At 39.6% G+C, this 17,707-nt stretch overlaps 1 long non-coding RNA gene across 1 annotated transcript; it reads left to right on the top strand.

The window, feature by feature from the left end:
- Positions 1 to 7,182: 7,182 nt before the first annotated feature.
- On the top strand, positions 7,183 to 8,117 carry LOC307046890. Its single transcript, XR_013810270.1, has 3 exons — positions 7,183 to 7,318; positions 7,830 to 7,913; positions 7,993 to 8,117. It is a non-coding gene; the product is annotated as an uncharacterized lncRNA (long non-coding RNA).
- The last annotated feature ends 9,590 nt before the right edge of the window (positions 8,118 to 17,707 follow it).

Genomic DNA, 17,707 nt, shown 5'->3' with positions numbered 1-17,707 from the left:
GCACACACTGTAGACACTAATTAGAAGAACACAGACTAAAACAGCAATGTACAGACGAATCAGATGATTAACCATGATCTTAAAATATATATTATTATTTTTTTATTTATTTTTTTGCATTTTTTTGTAATCATTAATTTTAATACTTTCTGCTGACACTAGGTGGGGCTGCTCAGTCTCATGCTCCTCCAAAAGTGCAACAAACTGTCTGTGATTCAATGCCCGTGCCCTGATGAAGTTTACTATACACGGCTTTACCTCCGACTTCAGTAAATAAATACTTAGCAGTCCAATCTTTGTTGAAAACCCTACATTCGGCATCTACCTTTTATTTTTTTAGCATGAGCTGACATTTTTGAGCGCTAAAGTCGTCTTGTGACAATGATCCAATAACGCGCACGTCTTGATTTGACGTATTGCGTCATTATGTACGTGAATAAAAAACAACTTCAAAATAAAAGCATTGCAGCTTTAGTCCATGCAAGAGGTAGAAATGAGAAAATATGTTTATTTTCTAATTTCCAATTAACCTTACACGGGCGGTCAGAGTCAACCAAAGGGCCGTATGTGGCCCGGGGGCCGTACAATGCCCAGGTCTGATCTACACTGTCTCAACTGAAAGAGGACCAGAAACACATTCAAAATATAATAAAATGTGGAGACTTTGGGATATTTATCTCCCATTCTTTTACTTTTCGGGCATTTTACAGACCAGACATGTCGTTGATGTCACTGTTTACCAAACTACCACTTTTTCTGAAAAATGCATATAATGATGCAATATATGTTAAATACATGGTTTATAAATGTAATTCCTGGGGTTCCATTTATTCTGATTACCTAATTTGGGCGTGCACATTTGCCACGCAAACCTACCTCTTTTGGATTTGAAAGGTTGGCATGTATGCATTCTTAAAATGTATAAACGAAAAAAGCGGTCATGAAAATGTTTCCAATAAATGAATAAAATGATTTTTGACCACTTTGTTGTTCAGATATATCACATATTTGTAACTAAATTATACATTCATATAAACAAAACACAGTATAGACTGAGGAGTGACTCTCGTGAGTTTCATGTATCTTCTTCACTCCGCTGGGAAACGGCTATCATGTCAAGAAGCATCAGATCAGTGCATGCGCTGCATCGTCCAATCAGTGAGCGATACACAGTAAGGGGGCGGGGCGAGTATCTGTGGATTTCATCGGAGGATGGTCTGGTGGTTCCTTGATTATCGCTCCTCAATTATAGCTCCTCGATCCTCCGGCAGAAATAAGCGCCATGGGACGGTACTCAAGATGGCGCATACAAATCAACTTCCTGTGATACCGAGGACCGAGGGAAATGAAAATTATCGACCTGAGAAGGACCCATAGTTTCTTCCTGTCCATCACGGGTTAGCAACTGTAGTCTTCTTCTATTGGCCGGCATCGACGGGGGTGGGTCCAATGCAAATCCTGCCGTTTTCTGCTGCTAAATTACATCGTTCTGATGTCTGTGGTTATTTAAACATTCCCTAATAAACATTATTGCAACGTCAATAAGTAAGAGTTAAACCCAGTAGAATAGAGTCTTCTCAATTCTCAAATTTCCCCTCCTCGACTCCCCTCCTCGACTCCTATCCTCGATACTTAGTCCCGCCCACAGGAGATGCGAGCGGAGGAGTGAGGAGGGGAACCGAGAAGAGAGGAGGGGAAGCAGCAGGCGTTTAGAGAAATGAGAACTCTTCTCCTCTGAGCGGTCATATTAAAGCGACGTCCGTTCATTATTACGTGGCAACAGCTGCATCAGCTGTCGAGTGTTTTGTCATAGCGCTGTATTTTATAATCTCTGTTAGATCAGCTGAACATTGTTCCCCCACATATTTACTTGTAATTCAATTTGCAACAAGGCATAGTATGTCACGAATGTATGAATATTTATAATATACAGGCAGATCACGCAGACTGCTAAAGTTTCAAATGTTCTTTTTAGTTCAGTTTCCATTGTCGCATAAGACTGATCCAGATAGCTCCTGAATGTTTTCCTATCTGACCATGGCTGTCCTCTGTCTCCTGCTATCTGTATTTTGCGCAGTATATCTCTGAACGATGGTGATTCCACTGTGCAAATGGGCAACATTTCCTCTACTATAAAGGATGCTACAAGCCTGTCCATCTCTGCTTTGGTTACCGGTCCTCCAAATTAAAAATGTTGTTGCTTCGGAGTCGGCGGCGGCGCACTCACAACATCCTCTCTCTGGGTTCGGGGGTCCTTAGCTATTAGCTTCACCTTAGCATGTGTTCTTTGCAGGTGTTTGTTGAGGTTTGACGTGGTGTTTACACTAGTGGATAACAGCTTCTGGCCTGGATATAGTTTGCACCTCACCGTCACATTCCTGTCTATTCTTCGGACAAACTCAAAATAATGGGCATACCTCCACCCCTCGAAAGTTATCACTGACTCAGCCATGTTTATGCAGCACCGCATGTGGAGATGTGGACGCGCAAGTCGCGCAGATTACGTTCATATAACCCTGCGGCGGAAACTCCTCTTGTCTGTCAGTGTGATTATGACTGATTAATTCGTTAAGTAACGAAGTAATGCGTGTGGGGCAATGTTAGTAACTGTAGTGTGATTACAGAATTATAAAAGTAGCGCGTTACACTACTCCGTTACAGACAAAAGTAATATTATTACAGTAACGCGTTACACCCAACTCTGTCAGTATGTTTACCTTTTTAAACTAGTATAGGCTCACACCTCTTTGAGAAAACACCTGCGCTGAATTTCTAATCAATTACCCAATCATGAGGGACCTGACAGCCTATATAAGGTCCAGGCACACCTCTGATTTATATTCTCAATATTGAGAATGAAGACCGCAATAGTGTGTGCCTTATGGCAGTGGCACGTACGGTGGCCGGCAGGTGCAAACGCTAAACAACGGCCAAAAACACACACATAAGCAGGAAACACCTGCAAATAATGAAATGAAAAACCAACAAACCCTGAAAACAAATACAACCGAAAAACGCAGCATTTTGAAGGATTATTTGAATTATTTGAAGTATTAAAGTAACGTGGTATGGCAGGAAAGTTCAATCTGGTATATTCCTTTTAATGTCACCTTATATATATTCATGTGTGTTAAATTAGAAGGGACAAAGTATCTTTTCCCTCCCCCAATATATTGAGGTGAAGTCCTTGTGTTTAGAGAGAGATGTGAGCAGGGGACACCCTTATTTGGGGATAGTGCCAAGACGCTGGAATGTTTCCCTCGTAAAAGAAGGGTGTGCGTTACACATGCTTGGAGCAAATGTGTGTGTGTTTTCATTGCAGTAAATATATGTGCTACATGATTACTGGTCAACTATACCTCTGTTCTTATTCTTTCATGTGTGGGTACTAAATGGCTACAAACATTGTGGAGAAATTAGCTTAAACATCTTTTATTACTCTATATGAAATGGAAGCAGTTTTTTATGACAGGGACGAGAGAGTTGGGGGAGGGGACACATTCCGAAGAGTTTCAGCATGTCAATTATCAGGGAAATCGACTTGCTTTCAATAGATGTGTGTGGTTAGTTACTTTGTATTAATAATAACAGTATGTGTAAAGGAAGCTGGAAATATACAATGTGAAACCTTTTATTTGAAGTAAAGATGTGAACAATAGCTCAAACAAATGGAAGGGCTGTAGGACAAATGAGTGTGTTCTCTGTATTGGGCCTGTGTGACTATTTGAAAAGCATCTCTAATACTGCTTAAGAGCATAGGTAATGTGTTCCTCATTATTATTGATATGAAAGTAATTAACATGTATTACGTATATTTAGCAAACTATAACAACTATATCTTAAAACATACTTTTAACTTGTGTGTGGTAACCTGAGGCGGGAAGATGGACACAGGGACAAAGGGCCATAAAGGGGATGTGTGTGTGCTGGCTGCAAGATGTGAAATAAGATAAGGAAACTTGTTGTTGAGAGCAAGTTCGTACCAGACACCAAAAGGTGTCTGGTCTTCGTCAAACTGAAAGAGACTTTTTGTTTCCGGGTTTCTTCTGCTGTGTCGCACTGATTGGGTGCGACAGGCCATGTGTTGGTCTCTGCCAATAAGATGACCTCTGGGGGAAAGCACGTACACCTCCTCCTCCTGTGTTTTAGTATGAAAGCCTGTGTTTTCCTTTGGTTCGCGCTCTTGTTTTTCACCGGCCGTTCCTGAGACCTGTCTCACACGGTGGTAGAACCTGAGCCTGGAGTACTCTGCAGAGTGCTTCGTGATTTCTTTGTATTTGTATTGTTACCTTGTATCATTAAAGCAGGATTATTGTTTCACTTGCATTCTGGTGTTTCTTAATCCCTTCCTTTTTACGAATTTACCCAGCTTATCAAACGACACGCGGAGACGAGGTTGGTTTTAAACATCCTCCAAATCTCCAACAATTTACAGAAATGAAGCAAGTTAAATCTACAACACACAAACCCCGAAAACAAACGCTGCAAATACAAAAACGAAATGCAAAGTCAAAGCACATACAACCGAAAAACACATTACAAAAAAAAAAGACATTACAAAAAAAAAACAGTGTTCCAGGCCTCTAGGGGGCGCGCTACGTGGAACAGATTGATGTATGACCAGACATAGAGAGAACGAACAAGAGGAAAGAAAGTTCATTTAAGTGGAGAAAGATATAAGAAGGTAAGTTTTATTTTGTTTTTATACATAGAGCGTCATATTTACGTAGCTAGCATTCTGCACCTAAATGTAACTCTTGACATAATATAGATATAGTATAGAACCGGGCCGCCCCTCCCCGCACGCAGATCACACAGACTGGGTGGGGTCTCACGCCCTCACCTCGTGGAGGGGGCCTCAACTGAGCCGCAAATGCGATGCGGTGATAAAAAGGAAATAAAATAAAATGTAAAAAGATGAATTAAAATATTAAAACAGCAACACAACATTATTCCCACATTAAAAGCCAGTCTGAAGAGGTGTGTTTTGAAGGTGGGGGGCTCGGTGCAGTCTCTGATGTTTAATGGGAGTGAGTTCCAGAGGGAGGGGGCAGTGATCGAGAAAGCTCTGTCCCCCCAGGTTTGGTGCTTGGTTTGTGTGGGGATAGACAGGAGGTTGGCTTCTGATGAGTTAATTGAAAGGCCGTTCTTTAATACTATTATAATATTTAGGTAGCCGAAACATATCCACTCTTTTTGACTTAACCTAGCTGTCCTACATTTTATTTCTCCACAGATGTACTGTCCATTCTGTGGTTCCAGCGTGACATCTTCGCATGGCTTTTGTGGTGTCTGTGGCAGAGACATCCCATTTCTAAAAGATGTGGCTAACAAAGTCCCTGAGGGGACGCCCACCACTAGTGCGCATCTAAGTGCTCAGCCTAGCACCAGTGCAGGTAAATAGGTTGTTCGTTTTATTACCAAACAATAATGATTTATAGAAAACTTGGTTTAAAAGTTCGAATTCTGTTATTATTAGGGCCGGGACTTTAACGCGTTAATTAAGATTAATTAATTACACAAAAATTAACGCGTTAAAAAAATGTACGCATTTTAATCGCACTTATTTTTGCACCGCGGAACGTTTCTCACTGGATGAGTTTCAGGGGTACCGATTATACTGGAGCACCAACTAACGTTCATTACTTCAGACAACAACAAACCTCAGTGAACAATAGTCAAACATGAACGAAGAAGCTGATGAGACCGCTTTGGTTGGCCCCGTGGATGGGACATTTTGTTTTAAAAAACGGACGGATGGAAGCGTCAATAAGAGCACGGTTGTTTGCAAATTATGCAAAAAGGAATTCGCTTATCACCGCAGCACATCAAGCCTCAAGTATCACCTCAATGCAAAACATATAGCGGCTGCGCGTGGAAGCTAGCGTGGAAGCTAGCGTGGACGTTAGCCCGACTCGGAGTACAAGGACCCACACCCAATTCGCGTTGATCAAACAGTGGCCTATGCAACAGAGAGATTTTATTTTTCATCAGGATATTGGAAGAATAGGAGGGATTGAGGTCAATCACTGGCACTTTTTATTTTTATTTTAAATGGTACACTTTATGTTGAACTATTTATTATGTTGTTGGTGCAACTGGCACTTTATGTTGAACTGTTTATTGTTTTGGCCAAGGTTATTGAGAGAGTTGGACTGAAATTGATTAGATTTTTTAAATCAACTGTTGGTAAATCAACAAAGTCTGTTATGGCCTCTGAAGCATCAGAGAGATGTTTTCTAATAGTCAGGGTTTCCAATGTTCTGAATGTACTTGAAAGTATTGTGTTTTACTTAAGAAACAAAGTGTTATAGTTTACAGAAGGTCTACCTACCTATAGGCTAACTGAATCTCTGAAATGTACTATATTCCTAAATATGCTATTGCTACACTTTATGGCAAAAATTGCACTTTTCTGTTGGTCTTGGTTAAGTACCACCTTGAAAAAAATAAACAATGTTTTGTTGCTTAAGCTTATGTATTCAGTCATTATTCAATGGTATACTAAAATCCATGTGAAAAAAATTGCTTCTCTCTTCTCAGGTCAAATATTTATATGTGATTAAAAATGCGATTAATTTCGATTAATTAATTACAAAGCCTCTAATTAATTAGATTAATTGTTTTAATCGAGTCCCGGCCCTAGTTATTTTACAAATACATCTCTATACTATGTGGCCTATTGTTGAATGTGTTATAAGATGTTCCTCAGAAGGGATTGAGGATGAGACTCATATTGAACATAATGAAGAGTAATGCATTTTTTATTCCTGTGTTTTTTTGTAGCAGGAAGTCCTTTCAAAAATATAGAGAAATAAAAAAGAGGGAGGGAAAGACCTTTTTTACAAAGGGACGGCATAACTCCAAAAATGAAAAGAAACAGAAATTGGTGAAGGTATGCAACGTTTTCTATTATGAATACATCTGTAATTCAAATCTGCTCACCACACTCTCATATAATGTCCGAAAAAATGTTTTATTCATTTGCATGTTATTGTCTTTTTGCAGATTTCTGTTGGAGTAATGAGGAGGATGAATGGCTGCCTTAAACCCGTGAGAGGGAGGTCACTTCCCCTTAATGTTGAACCTCAATGGGCATGTGAAGAACTGTTGGCTGCTGCCATAAAAAAGCAGAAGGCCTTTAACCAGGACTTGGAAGATGGTGCCCATGTCTTGTTGTACCCTGATGCGAGGGTGATAACAAATATCCCCGGAACGGACACCCCTTTCACAGTACAGATGTAAAAAGAGGCCATTGGAAAGCCCTACCAACTAATTACGTTGTATATCTGTACTCTTGAAGCCGTTGAAAACAGTCGTAAGTGCTTCTGACATATATTCCCCCTTGTTTAAAGCACTAAACTGTATAATAGTTCAAATGTAAACATAACAGTTGTTCTGTCTATATTTCTTAACACAATTCATTCCACCCATCATTCCTTTCTCTTCGTGGTTGAACTTATTAGGTCAAATGGTCTTTTATGAATTGTGGCAGAAGAAATGGAATTTAAGTATCAACAAAAGCTTCCAAACTTTCCTTCTGTTCAAACTAAATATAAATTCCCTCTTAAGGATTGTAATTCTAAATTAACCTTTTTTCTCACAACAATCTTGGTTTGTTGTGCCCCAATGTAAATCCTAATGTGAGAGTGAAAAGGACGGTCAACAATATAATGTACATTTCACAAACATTTTTGTGTTTCGATTTAATCCTTTCTGATTGATGTCAATCCAATAATTCAGGATTCAAACCAACATTTGATGATAGGTACAGACGTAGGGGAACAATTCTTTTTATAGTATTAATCATGACACTTTTATTTTCTTAGGCTACACTGGAACAACCTCTTCAAGTGACGAGGACAGTGTGGTTGTTGTAAAGTTGCCATCTGGACAGTCTTGCTGACACCGAGGTCAGTTTGGATCTATCGTGGCATTTATTCTTAATTAAGTTAATTTTATTTCAGTCAGTCATTTGTGTGTTGTATGCAGGTGTGGGACTTTCCAAATGAACAGAGCACTCCCAGAATGGACAACAGTTTGCCAGCGTAAAATAAAACATTGTCAACATGTTATTTTGTGCCACAAGAAGCAGAATGTTTTAACAGTACAGTAGTTTGAATATACAGTATTTTTTGTTTACCTTTATCAGATCTCTCAGACACCCTAAACCAGCATCTGATCGGGTAAGACTAATTAAAAATGTAATTATACCATGTAGGTTTGAATTTGTGAACATGAAATCAATAAATACCTTTGTGTGCTAATGACACTGTCATTAGATCAACTGCATCATTATTATTTATTGGGTAAAAATAGGATGGAGCACCAACCTCATTCCAGGAAGAGGTCCAGTCTGCCCCGGGTCAGAACACCTTCTAGGTAAACGATGTTGACAGTTGCATCGTGACACAGTTGTTTGGTTTGTATTTTTATTTTTCATTTGTTTGTTTGTATAGCCTCCAATCACACTGGGTAACATTGCCAGGAAGCAGAACAATTATACTTTCATACATTTCCAAATGACACCCACAACATCTGACATCTTAGTGAAGACGATACAAAAAACACCCAAAAATATTTTTCACAGATCAGATATTGTTTCTTGCATCCATTTCAAATGTTTACAAGGATTGTGCAGGAGTATGACAAAGTGCTGTTGTCAGTTAAGAACCCAATGTATTAAAAAAAAGAACAGGAAGAGGATCGACATCCTTTTGTAAATATAACTGTCATGCAATTATGTATTTGAAAGTAATTATTCAACTGTCTTCTCACTGCAGCAACTACACAAATGTGTATGCTCCGATCATTATTGATAGCCAGTCTAAGCCAGAAGAGGAAACGGAGCAAACTGCAGAGGAAAGGTATTAATTGCTACTATTACCACTTAATTGTTTTATTCTATACTGTATATCTTATTACTAGCTTCATCCTTTAATATTACAATACATCACTTTGTCTTTCCCAGCACAGAATACCTGACTGCGCCAGACGTTGTTGCAGAACTCTCTGCAAAAATTAAAAATACCTCTTGCAGCAGGTTTAATATTAACCGATGCAATGTTTGGGATGGAGCAATCCGCGGCTTCAAACGGGCCTCATTCGACTCCTCTCATCAGATGCAGGTTAAGTTTACTGACGATGAGGGACAAACTGAGGATGGAGTGGACACTGGTGGTCCCAAGCGGGAGTTCCTGACCCTCCTAATGGAATGCCTGAGAATGAGAAGAATATTTGATGGTCCACAGGACAGGAAATTCCTCACGTTCGACAATGCAGGTAATGATGTTCGCAAATCTGTATTATGTTCAATACTGTACTGTAAATGTAGGAGCTGCTTATGGCTTTTGCAGCTGGATTTAGGTGACAATTAAATTATCTTATACTGTATATCTTTATGATAACGTGTTAACTGTTGGTTAACGTGATAATATTTTGACAAAAAATATCAAGAGCTGCAAACGATGACGAATACTTTCATGCTGGGAGGATGATTGCAACTTCTATAGTTCATGGTGGTCAAGGCCCCCGCTTTCTGTCAGAGACGCTCGACCAGCACCTCACTGGAATGAAAAACACCAACATTGAAGCCATCATTGAAGACATTACTGATGACACTGAGAGCTTCCCTGCTTGAGGTAGGCTGGCATATTAGGGCAAACATTTGTTGTTTTACTATCACAGCCCAACATACAACATGAAGTTGTCTCCCTTATAACCTGTGAAGAATTTGGTTTTTATATTGACCGGCCTTCGATAGTTTGTTATTGGGCTTTTATAGCCTCTTTTGGAACCATAACGAACAACCTTAGCTAGCTGTTATGGCAAACCATTAGAAATTAGAAAATCATTAGAAATGATGCAGTATTTATTTATCATACCTAACTGTCATTACAAATATCATTAATGAAAACAAATGAACACTAGTAAGAACAAGTTTATGTCATCTTAGAACAATATTAAAAATGTATTCCTCCTTTCATGACATGGATATAGTTATATACGCTCTAATATCTTGCCACTTTGATTAATGCAACTCCTTACATTAGGTATCATTCATAATTCTTGCTCCCCTCTGCAGCTGGTCAAAAATGATTGGGGTAATTAAGTGTAAAACACAATGTTTAATAATAATAATAAGAAGAAGAATAACTTGGATTTATTTACCTTTCAAGAAACCAAAGGACACTTACATTTATGATACTATTTAATGAGAGTAGTAAATCAGTCAGATTTAAACCGAACACCATAGGAGGGAAAGAAGATGTTACAATTATTGAGAATATATATTTTTAATTTGATAAATTACCTGTCTTCCTTGATATGCGAGTTTGACAGCATATTGATTTATGTTTATGGATTATGATTGTTTTCTACCCTAGATATCCAGCGCAGCTACATTGGAGGAACTACATGCATCAATCGACAGAAATTCCAGCTTGTTGCAGACTGCAGGTTGCTTGCAGTACCCTGATGGTGTGGATGGCAAAAACGCAATCGTAAAGGATTTCATGCAGTGGTACATCATTTACCGCAACCATTTTGCCATACAAAGGTAATGTTTCTGCAATATTTAATCTAAGTTCAATATATTTGAATTGTTATCGAGTCAAACACATCACCATTTAGATGTTAATGCAAGGTTATAATTTATATTAGCACCATTCAGACACAAAGCAATTAATTCCAAGTGCTTTACACTTTCAGAAAATACAAAAATTGCATTTAAAACATCATTAAAATTATTAAAAGCAGTTTAACGTGTATTGAAGCTCAGAACAAACATTTAAAGATAAGAAAAGCCTAAATCAAGCGTTCTATGACCAATTGTGATACCAAGGCGATTGAGGGTTTACAAGGGTAGAGTTGCATCTATCGATTCACTGGACAATCCTGCATTTGGAGATAATTTTATTATCAGTTTAGTTACTTTCACAGAAGTTATTCTGACTTTATTTAATATATGTTATTGGTCTTGGTCAAAAAGTAAAATATGAAACAGAAATATGTAAAGATTATTGATTGATTTACTTTACTGCATGTAAAACCCAGAGGTCATTAAGAAATAAAGTAGATCTAAAATTGGTTCTAATACTTTTTTCAGATATTGTTACTAACTTGGCGATAGGTGATAGTAGATTGATGGGTCTTTGTGTCTAATGTTTCCTAGATTCAAAGATGGACTTGAAGCCTTGGATGTGATTCATGCTTTGGAGCGGCATGGAAGTGTTTTCAGAGCTTTTAGAGCTGACTTCTGCAACATTGGAGACCGAAAAGACCCCAATTGTTTTTTCACCGGACATCTCGCTTTCCAATCGGCAGAACCTGCTCAAATAAAATAGAAATACCAATGTCAAGCACCTACGAACAGTTTGAAAGCAACATGGACTTTGGAATCCAAAATTCTCCTTGTTTTGGACTTTATTGAAAGCTGGGCTTACAATTTACAAATTAGCCATGTTCTTCATAGTTAATTAGTTTGCAACACAAGACTCCCAGGTCAAGGGTTGCATTAGACCACTCGTTCTTTGAAGGTTCTCAAAGTGTTCCTGGAAGTGGTTGTCTCCACATAGACTGTTGGTCGAGTCCAGAACAAACTGACCCAAGTCGTCTTGTGGGACTGGGAACCCACAGTCAGTTCCACCGTACCTGCAATATGTTCAACAGTTTATTATTCACATGTACAAAATTGTTCTTGAAATGTTGTTTTGTTGTTGAACTTCTTTGAACATTAAAAAAGTTACTGTCACTTAATAGTAGACATTATTTGAGTAATGACTGACTGACTGAGGTGAACAGATTATGACACAATCTTAATTTATAGTGAAAAATGTACTTTGGGACAACTGATTTTTTCTTAGAATTTTAGGCAGTTACTAAAAATAAATCTGAACAAAATTGAGAAATATGTTTAATTGATAGAAACAAACCTGTGTGGCAGGTTGTACATGACATCTGGTTTCCCGGATGGACAACGAGACTGGTTTACAGGTCTGATAATATGCGTGTTCCACTTTTCCCTGCATTCGTCAAGGTCCCTCTGTAGCACACCCATGAAGACAAACCGCACTAGGCATGTGTGCGCATGACTGCCACTGAAGTGATGTTTTTTTCTCAGGTCATTCATGAGATCCATCCAAAATTGAGACCTGAAGAAACAGATTCAAATGAGAGCTTTTTTTTTATACATTGATGATTTCCATGTAAAGGGATTCAAAATAAATATAACAAATAACAGTAAACCTGTGGTATCAAATAGTCATATTTATAAGAACTGTATTAAGGAACAGAGATAAAGGGGTAATCTGTGTTTTAACTGATGATTCCGATCAATTAAATGAAAAGGAAATCAACACCCACACTAGGCATACCATGTTTTGGCTGTGCCTGTGGTGCAGAGTTTAGTTGTAAATCAATTATTGTAGGAGATCGGAACTAATACACAGAAAATATAATTACATTACTTTTTATAGATATACTATGTTCACTGTCAAGGATGTAAAAAAAAAAGAAAGAAGCACCACACCTCTGTTTTCTGAAGTACGACCACCAGCTTTCAATTATTTGATTTGCTGTTGAAGAGCCATACATGTGACTGGCAGCCCCAGCAAAATGGTCAGTGTGTCTTGATCTTAAAGCACACGGGATGGCTGCCATTGTGCCGTTTTCAGTGCCGCAGTCTGTACGCAGCCTCATAGGTATGACTCCATGCTCTGTGACACAACGTATGTAATTTTGAGCAATGACCCCAGGGTCATTGTTTGTTGCTCCACACTTCAACCACAATACTTTTCTGGAGTAGCCATCAATACATCCGCTGATGGCCAAACCATAGGGCTTTAGCTTATCATAGCCATCAACATGCCAGACGTGGTTGGGTCCTTCAGAGCTGTATGTTCTTCGTACAAATCTTCTATTACTGCGAAGTTGAACTCCAGAGGGATCAAGCTCTCTCATCAAGTTCATGACCTCATCCCTTTTTAAAGTAAGGGAGTGCTTTTGCCGCAATGTCTGACACATCGAGCGGTAATCGTAATGCTGGCCAGGTCCATTTAGCTCCTCTTGAATGGCAGCACGAACATTAGCCAGAGGGGAGTAGTTTTTTTTCCTTGATAATGAAAGACTTTTTAATTGACTCTTTAAAGTATGCAGACTCATTTTTACATTGTGGGTAGTTTCCAGAAAATCCAAAATGTTATCGTAGCTGAAGCCATCATGAAAGTATTTCCGAATGAGGTCCTCTTCTGTGGGGCTGTCAGATGCTGATTGTAAAAAAAAAAAAACACAAGGAGAAAAAGAAGAAAACATCATGTCATTGCTCACTGTCTCAAAATCTGATTCCAAATGTATAATTCTCTCTATAAAGACAGAACTAATAAACAATTATTAATGTATAATATAAGCTGTTTTATGTATTTAATGCATTGGTCTACAATTTAACTATGGCTTCTACATATTTCACATGAACAGACAATGAAAAAATGTGTCCTTCATGCTGATAACTAGTGTATGCATCTGCCAATTAGTATTCTAAACAGAGTAGTGTGTTGAATCCTTATTTATTGCATTTGAAACAGGTACAATACAAAAAAAAGTGAACTTACTGTTCTGTTCAACTTCTGCCAAAAACTGTACATTTTTGCCACAGAACACTTGAACTGTCCCCAGATGTTGGCCACAGAAAGGACAAAACATGGCAGCCTGAAAAGACATACATTGATGTAGTAAATCAATTTAATCAAGTCAATCAAAAACACATAGTCTAAATAGTGGTTAGCTAAATAAATAGAAAGATACATCATGTTTACCATTGAATCTGTGTTTTGTCTCTCTCTCTCTCCTTGAATGTTTTCTCTATATTTGTTCTTGAGCATGTCTAATGCACACTACTCTCCTGTCATTACGTTATCCCTCTTCACATGTTGTCACTTCTCTCTCTCTCTTTCTCTCTCAATTCAATAGCTTTATTAGCATGACCATAGTTACAGGCAATTGCTAAAGCTCTGTATAGTTGCAACAGATATACACAAATACATACATATAAATAAACTGCTAAGAATTCAAATGTCCTTTTCCCGCGGTACTCACTATGGCCCGTGTTATTTGACTACACTTGATTTGTCATCTCTTTTAACAATGTTCTTCCCTCACTTTATCTTCACGTGAAGCTCTCCTCTCCTCAGCTGGTGTAGTAGTTAGGCACGCTAACGCTAGCTATATAAATATGACGCTCTATGTATAAAAACAAAACAAAATGTACCTTCTTATATCTTTCTCCACTTAAATGAACTTTCTTTCCTCTTGTTCGTTCTCTCTATGTCTGGTCATACATCAATCTGTTCCACGTAGCGCGCCCCCTAGAGGCCTGGAACACTTCCGGAATGTTTTTTTTTATGTGTTTCTCGGTTGTATGAGCTTTTGACTTTGCATTTCGTTTTTGTATTTGCAGCGTTTTTCTGTTGCGTTTGTTTTCGGGGTTTGTGTGCTGTAGGTTTAGCTTGCATCATTTCTGTAAATGCAGCGTTTTTCTGTTGTATTTGTTTTCAGGGTTTGTTGGTTTTTCATTTCATTATTTGCAGGTGTTTCCTGCGTGTGTGTTTTTGGCCGTTGTTTAGCGTTTGCACCTGCCGGCCACCGTAGGCACGAGCTACAGAAAACCAAATCACATGAGGAAAGACGCCGTTCCCAGCGCTGGAAAGCGAGAATGCGCAATGCTTTATCTTGAGGTATTTATCAGTGTTTTCTTACAAATGTTTTAAATGGTTGAAAAATAGCTGGCTTTTTTTTAATTGGAATACAAAAATGACCAACTACTTGGAGCAAGAAAATCATGACAAATAGGCCTAAGCCAGAGAGTCAGATGTTTGTGAAAGAAAAAGTTGTGTTTTGGATCATGTAGTTGTATTTATTCGAGAAGGGACCATGCACATTAGTTAACACGAGCACTTGAGACCATCAAATGTGCTTGATTTAGCCATGGCTTAATTTCTTATGACATAATATTTATGTGCGGTTTAAATTGCGGGATGAAGGTGTTTAGTTTGCTGGATAAAGGTATTGACCTCTATACATGCCATACATGTTATTCTTCTTGTAGGTTCAACACCCACACTCTCTCATGTACAAACGTTTGAACAGCAGTGTCCCAGTGCTAAAACTGTACTTCGAGGGTGATGGGTGTCTGCTGAAGGACTTCAGGGTTCGCTGAGACTCCTTGGAGGCCTCGATGCGGTGTCTGGGGCCTGAGAGGAGACAGGCCTGGGGACACCACATTACTGTCTTGACGACCGTGTACTGGCTGGCACACGGTTTGTCATATAGTGTGGTGTCCCGGGCCTTTCAGGTACCCCTCTCCACCAGGGAGTGGAGGACATCGCTGCTCTCAGGCATACAGTGATCAGGCTGCCTGCTGGTCCAGAGCTGCAGGAGGTCGGGCAGGGCTTCCAGCAGTTGGCCAACAGCCCGGTGTTCAGTTCCTGTGTGTGTGCAATAGACGGGTGCCACATACGCATCAGGGCCCCATCCAGACCCCATCCGGACCCCATCCGGACCCCATCTGGACCCCATCCGGACCCACTGGCCAGGATTACGTTAATAGGAAGATTCCTACAAACATTTGTAGGATTTCCGGGCTCAGTCCACGACACCCGTGTCATGAAGCACAGTGCCCTCTATAAAGAGGCTCTTTACCCTCCTCCAGGGTACTTCATTGTGGGGGATGGTGGCTACCCCTGCATTGTACACCCCATAACTTTGTCCCTGCTGTGCTCACTGCCTGCTATGTCCTACACAACATCTGCCTTACTGCAGGAGACATTCTTGAACTGTTGGAGGAGGAGCAGGAGGAGCAGGAGGGGGTAGAGAGGTGGACAGGGCTGGAGAGACAGACTGGCAGACCACAACCCGGTCCAGCTGCACGACCACGATTACTGCTGAGAGGATATATATTTTTGGCCAGTTTTTTTGTTGCCCATTAGTTTTGTTGACAGGTTAAAAATGCATTTACTGGCCAGATGTATTACTCTGTTCTTTTGTTTGTGACATTTATAAGCCTTATTTCCAATAGCCGCGTTCACACCGAGTACTTTTCACCCGTACTTTTCGCGTTTAGTTCCGTTAGTACCCCTGATGTCGCGTTCACACAAAAAAAAAAACTAAGTGCCGGGAACTTTTCACCCCATTTTTAGTGCCTGCTGAGAGCAGGTACTTTCCTGGGGGAAAAAAGTACCACAGTTCTGATTGGCTGGGCGATTGCAAACCACGCCCGGTAAAACTCTGAAATCTTTTGTAGAGCCGCCATTTCTTTTGCTCGCTATATTAGCCCAGCGCACCAACGGAGAGAGTAGTTTTTTGTGAAAAGCAGTTATGGCAAGCATCAATGAAGCATCGGAGCGGTGGATTGATGAGGAGGTGTCGGCGCTTCTGGCAATTTACTCCGAGGACACGACCCAGGAGCTGCTACTGAAGCCAGTACCCAACGCTAAAATGTTCGACCGTTGCTCGGCTAAATTACTCGAACTGGGAATCATCCACAGCGCCAGCGCATGCCGGCTAAAAATTAAGAAACTCCGGCAGGACTACAAAAAGATTAAAGACCATAATAATATGAGTGCTAACGACCGGAAGACCAGTAAATGGTACGAGCGCTTGGATGAACTGCTCGGCCACAGACCTTCATTCACCGGCACGGCATCGACTTTCGATTCGGGCACAATGGTGTGGGAGGCCGCTCTAACGGAGGATTCAGTGGCCAACGACCACGACGAAGGTCAAATAAACTACATGCACTGGGGTTTTCATCTGCACAATAATGGTCTCAGATGTACTTTTATTTGCTCAGTAGATCGAGCTAGCCATTGGCTGAACTGGCTAACACTGTTAGCATGCCGGCCCTGATTTGGCTAATAACATCTAGCTAGCTAGATATTCTCGGCCGCTATGAAAACGTTTTGACTTGTGAATAAGTGTGCAGAGTTTCTGTAATTTGCTTCACTAACTCATGGCACTAATTGTGTGTTTCAGGCGAGGCTGGACAACTATCGGGCTTGGAAACAAGCGTGCTTTCCCCTCGAGATTGCAACAGCAGCCATTGCTCGTCCCCCTATCCACAAACCAAACGCAAAGGTACGTCACACACACTGTAACTTGGTCTTGAAAGAACGTTATGCATCGAACTGATGTTCACAATCATGTTTATTTCCTTCTTGGTACAATTATGAAACAGCGTGAAACAAAATTAACAAAATTAAACAAAGCTCAAGCATACATTAAGCACTCTTCAAAAATACAATAAATAAGGGCACTTTGACACACACACACACACACACACACACAGTGTGTATATTACATTGCATTTAGCTGACGCTTTTATCCAAAGCATTCGAACAGGAAGATACAAACTTGAAGAAAACAGAATCATATAAGTAAAGGTTTCATAGAGCCAAAACATTTCAAGTGCTACTCCACTGGCTTTAGATAACCCAGTCCTTTGTTAGTATATAAGTGCTCTGTATATATATATATATATATATATATATTTTATGCTATTTGATCCTATATTATCTTCTACGATACACCTGCATTGTGTAAACTGTCTTGTCCCTGCCTGCAACTTGTCCAATGTTGACTAGTAAACACATTCCTATTATGTTGTAAAACTACATGGCGACTAAACAGATCTTGTATCTTGCTTATTTTTCCTCTT

The sequence above is a fragment of the Notothenia rossii genome (assembly GCF_949606895.1).
Source record: "Notothenia rossii genome assembly, chromosome: 7".
NCBI lineage: Eukaryota > Metazoa > Chordata > Actinopteri > Perciformes > Nototheniidae > Notothenia > Notothenia rossii.
Note: the sequence above shows the minus strand (reverse complement) of the source record. Positions and strands in the feature narration are given on the sequence as shown.